This window comes from Hevea brasiliensis, chromosome 7, assembly GCF_030052815.1.
Source record: "Hevea brasiliensis isolate MT/VB/25A 57/8 chromosome 7, ASM3005281v1, whole genome shotgun sequence".
Lineage (NCBI taxonomy): Eukaryota > Viridiplantae > Streptophyta > Magnoliopsida > Malpighiales > Euphorbiaceae > Hevea > Hevea brasiliensis.
The window spans coordinates 92,210,933-92,216,936 of NC_079499.1; positions in this window are offsets into that span (position 1 = coordinate 92,210,933).

The following is a 6,004-nucleotide window of genomic DNA, read 5'->3' on the forward strand; positions in this document are numbered from 1 at the left end:
GGCAGATTTACTATCTTCAGTTACTAATTATTATATTAGCGACCAAACATTAATTTATCACTAAATCTATTGCTTTTTTTTTTTTTTTTTTCAGGGATATTCTTTCATATTTCCCTGTTATCCCCTCCTTTATACTCTCCCTCTCAAAGGCTATGACAATGACAAAATAAAATTTAATTGAAAATTAAGATAAAGAAATTTTTGTCAATTCATTTTTCTGTTCCTCAATCTTCCTTCAAAATATAAAATTAAAATCAATAAATCTAATAAACATTTTTCAATAAAAAATTTCTTAAAAGAAATATAAAAGACTTATTAATTTTGTCAACTTTAAGGACTAAATAATAACTTAATTAAGGGTAGTAATATAAGTCATCAAATAATTTAAGTTATTCACTTTCAATGGTGCACATATTAGAGGTGTTCAATTCCAGTTCCGGTATGATTCTTGTCAAGAACTCAAATCGGAACCGGAATCAAATATTTAGTTTTTTGACTTTTAGGAGTCGGACTTGGAACTAAATTTTGGTTTTGGTTTTGATTCCTTTCTAAGCAATTTCGACACAGATTCGATTCTATTTATGGTTATATTTTGGTTTCAATTTTGATTCTAGTTTTATTTTAAATATTGGTTTTTACACCTAAAATTGTAACATTCTTTTGTTCATTTTAAAATAAAAAAGAATACAATTTTAAATATCTAATATGAAAATAACAATAAAAATAATAATATTAACAATAAAATAATATTATTAATATAAAAATTATATTCCTCAATAAGATAAGAATATTATATTATTTTTACATATTTCGTTATTATGTGTTTAACTAAAACATACACATATAATTAAGAATTAAAAAGTACATGCATTATTGATTAACATATGATTTAGCCATATAATTAAGGATTATAAGATGATATAATTAATTTAAGACTAAAATTATTTTGAAATGTTAGAAAAATAAAAGATAATATTAAATTATATATGCTTAAAATTATATATATATATATATATATATATATATATATATATATATATATATATATATACATATATATATATATATAAATATAATTTTTTAAATTATAAAATATATTAAAAAAATAATACAAAATTATATATGATAAAATTATAAAAATAAGATTATTTAAAAATGAAAGATTTCATTTTCTGTTTTTGTGCAATTGTGTTACTTATTTGTTTAAAAATTTCCAAATTGCAATTAACTGATAAACCTAACTTCCAAATTAGGTAGCTTTAATTACACATATTAGTAGCTTACGTAGAAAACCCTCCAACTCTACCGTTATCCTTCATCAGGTTTAAATTCAAACTTACCTTAGCTCCATTTTTTTATTTAAATAATTTACCTTAATTCTTAATCAAGCATTTTTTTTCTTTTTTTTTTTAATTTTATTGAATAGGTATCCCAATTCATTGAACCAAAATTAATCTTACTCATGTTGGATCGGCTCACTAACACCCTGTTTGGATGGGAGGAAAATGTTGAAGACTGATTCAACATTAGTGGTTTTCTGTTAGCACCACTTAGTCAATTTGTTGCTGTTTAGTCTCCTATTATTTCTCTTAGTTTGTTGAGTCAAAGCACTTACAGTTAGTGCCATATTTCTCTGATTTTATTGTTATCTTGTGGCTATATAAGAGTCATTGTTTTGTTTATTTTAAAATATATATTTAACAGTGCTCTTTCTCCAATTTGTTTGTGTCCTTTACTTTCTATTTTCTAGTAATTTACTTGATACAGCTAGCACTGTGTTCAAGTTTCTTGTTTTCTACCCAACATTGTGGTATCGTGAGCTGTCACGGTTCTTGTTTGGGTTAGTGTGAGTTCAAATAGAGAGTACGAGAGAAACACGTGAGGGAGTGAAACACAACAGAATTTAGCTTATGGCTATGAATGGTGTCTCGGCTCTGCAACCACTCATACCCATTTTTAATGGTGAAAAATATGACTTCGGAGCATTAAAATGAAAACACTTTTTCGATCCCAAGAATTATGGGATTTGGTGGAAACAGTTTTGCGGATCCACGATCTTGATGCGACAAAATTGAAAGAGAATAAGAAAAGGGATAATAAGGCCCTTTCTGAGATACAAAAAGTCGTTAGAGAAGAAATTTTTGGTCGAATTTCAGCGGCGAGTACTGCTAAAGAGGCGTGGGAAATTCTACAGAAAGAGTACCAAGGCACGAGCAAAGCAGTTACTGTTAAGCTCCAAACACTACGCCGTGACTTCGAGAATTTGTTGATGAAAGAAGATGAGACGATACAAGTTTTTATGTCTAGAGTTTCCACAATTGTGAACCAGTTGAGGTCGTATTCTGAAAAGATTACTGACCAAGTTGTGGTTGAAAAAATTCTAAGGAGTTTAACTCCTAGATTTGATCATGTTGCAGTTGCAATTGAGGAATCAAAAGATTTGACTACTCTTTCTTTTGATGACTTGAAAGGGTCTTTTGCATCTCATGAAGCAAGAATGAGCAATGAGATCATCTCAGTAAAGTGGATGAAAAAGCTTTTCAAGCCAAAGCTTCTTCTTCATCTGGTAGAGGCAAGGAGTCCAATAGAGGAGGTCGCAGTGGTAGAGCAAGTGGTAAAGGCAGAGGCAGAGGAAGGTCCAATGAACAAGCTGATTATCGGCAGTCCAGTGATGAACAAAAACAGTACAAAAGTAATGTTCAGTGCTACTATTGTAAAGGTTATGGCCATGTGAAAGCAGATTGTTGGAAGCTAAAAAGGAAGGAGAAAGCGAACTACGCAGAAGCGGAGGTTGAAGAAAAGCTATTCATGGCTAAAGAACATATGGTGAATGTGGCAACGGAAGTTTGGTACGTCGATAGCGGCAGTTCACACCACATGTCTGGTGAAAAATCTGCATTCAAACAACTTGATGAAAGCTTTAAGACAGAAGTAAAGCTTGGGAATGATCATGAAATCAAAGTGGAAGGAAGAGGTACTATTGCCATTCGGAATCAAAATGGTAATGTAAAGTTTCTTGATGATGTTTATTTTGCTCCGAGCTTGGCGAATAATTTATTGTGTGTTGGTCAGTTAATGACTGGAGGATATTCGGTCTTGTTTGATAATGATTGTTGTGAAATTAAAGAAAAGAAAACAGGCCAAATTATTTTTACGATTCCCATGGCTCGAAATAATTTATTTCCACTTGATGTTTCCGGCGTTGAGAGGTGTGGATTGGCTGCTGGCAGTAAACCAGATGACTCTACCTTGTGGCACCTAAGGTATGGACATCTCAATGAAAAGGGGTTAAAATTGTTGAGCAGAAAAGAAATGGTTTTTGGTTTACCCAAAATTGAATCATTTGGGCTATGTGAAGGCTGTATTTTCGGGAAGCAGAGCAAAAAATCATTTCCGGTTGGGAAGTCTTGGAGAGCATCTAAATGTCTTGAGCTCGTACATGCCGATCTGTGTGGACCGATGCCAACAAAATCTATTGGTGGATCTCAATATTTTTTGTTATTTACTGATGATTTTAGTCGTTTCAGTTGGGTATATTTTCAGGATAGTAAGGTAAACATTTCGTAATTTTCTAAAATTCAAAGCTATGGTTTAGAAACAAAGTGGCCAATTCCTAAAAATTCTTCGCACAGATCGTGGAGGAGAATTTCTATCTGGAGAATTTAAAGATTTCTGTGAAAGTAATGGCATTCACAGGGAGTTGACCACTCCTTACACACCGGAACAGAATGGCATAGCGGAGCGCAAAAATCGCACCACTGTTGAAATGGCCAGAAGTTTGTTACAGGCAAAAAATCTTCCAAATAGCTTGTGGGGAGAAGCAGTTGCAACTTCAATTTATTTGTTAAATATTTCTCCTACAAGAGCAGTTTGGAATAAGACTCCTTTTGAAGTGTGGTCTGGTAAGAAGCCTTCTGTAAGTCATTTGAAGATTTTTGGTTGTATAGCCTATACCTTAATTAGCCAACAAAATCGTCAAAAACTTGATTGTAAATCTGAGAAATGCATTTTTGTTGGTTATTCATCTCAATCAAAGGCTTATAGGCTGTACAATCCAACTAGTGGCAAAATAATTGTTAGCAGGAATGTAGTGTTTGATGAATTTGCTAACTGGAATTGGTGTGAGAATCAAAAAATACCAACTGCTGGAATTCAGATTGAAGATGATATTTCTGTTCAGAAAGAAGTGCCCATTGATTCTCATGTCATAACAAATGCTCAAAGTTCTTTGCAATTGGAGGCCAGGCCAAGACGTCAAACTCAGCCATCATCTCGTTTGCGAGATTTTGAAGTAATTCAAGATGATGCTATTGATGACGAAGGAGACATAATTCAGTTTGCAATGTTCGCAAATGTTGATCCATCATCATATGGAGAAGCAGCAGAAAAAGAGGTGTGGTGTAATGCAATGAAGGAAGAAATGGTGTCAATTGAAAGAAATGGTACCTGGGATTTGGTTGACTTACCTGCTGGAAAAGAAGCAATCGGTTAAAAGTGGGTATTCAAAACAAAGTACCAAGCAGATGGAAAAATCCAAAAATATAAGGCGCGTCTTGTGGCCAAAGGGTACCGCCAACAGTACGGTGTTGACTACGAAGAAACCTTCGCACCTGTAGTGCGTTTTGAAACGGTTCGAGTTGCTCTAGCATTAGCAGCTCAAATGAAATGGCCTGTTTTCCAATTTGATGTGAAGTCAGCGTTTTTAAACGGGGACTTGCAGGAAGAAGTTTATGTGTCACAACCAGATGGGTTTGTAATCAAAGGCAAGGAGAGCAAAGTTTATAAGCTGCGCAAGGCTCTTTACGGCTTGAAACAAGCGCCGCGCGCCTGGTACAGTAAGATTGATGCTTATTTTCGAAATTCTGGTTTTGTTAGAAGTGAAAATGAACCAACTCTTTATCTTAAAAAACAAGTGAATGATCTGTTATTGGTTTGTCTCTATGTTGATGATATGATTTACATGGGGTCATCTTCTTCACTTGTTTTTGATTTTAAAGAGAATATGATGAAGTCTTTTGAGATGACAGATTTGGGAAAGCTTCATTACTTTCTTGGGGTGGAGATTATTCAAGCGGCAGATGGGATTTTTATATCTCAAAAAAAATATGCAATTGATCTTCTTAGAAGATTTAAGATGTTAAATTGCAATTCCACAGCCACTCCAATGAATGTGAGTGAAAAATTGCAAATTAATGACGGTTCGGAACCTGCGGAAGGGAAGTTTTATAGAAGTTTGGTGGGTGGTTTGATTTATTTATGTCACACAAGACCAGATATAGCCTTCCCTGTTGGTGTTGTTTCTAGATTTATGCATAATCCTTCAAAGGTTCATCTTGGAGCAGCAAAAAGAATTTTGCGGTATGTTGCAGGAACTCAAAATTTTGGTCTATGGTATACTGCTAATTCTGCTAATTCAGATTTCAAGTTAAAAGGTTTCACAGATGATTGGGCCAATTCTCTTGAAGATAGAAGAAGTATTTACGATGATTTTTTCTTGGCTCATGTTCAGTGTCTTGGAGCTAAAAGAAACAACCAACAAGCACCTTGTCGCCGCCGTAAGAATACATGGTCGCCATCGCTTCAGCTTGTCAAGCTATTTGGCTTCGGAGGTTACTGAAAGATCTTGGTCAAGAACAAGAGGGAGCAACTGAGATTTTTTCAGATAACAAGTCCACAATTTCGATGGCAAAGAATCCAGCTTTTCATGGGAGGACAAAGCACATAGACACCCGTCATCACTTCATTCGAGAGCTAGTCGCAACTGAGCAAATTGTCCTAAATTATTGCAGTACTGAAGAACAACTTGCAGATGTTCTAACCAAAGCACTCCCACTCAAAAAACATTCACACTTCTGTTCCTGTTTTACTTTGTGTGAGTTTGAATCAAGAGGGAGTGTTGAAGACTGATTCAACATTAGTGGTTTTCTGTTAGCACCACTTAGTCAATTTGTTGCTGTTTAGTCTCCTATTATTTCTCTTAGTTTGTTGAGTCAAAGCACTTACA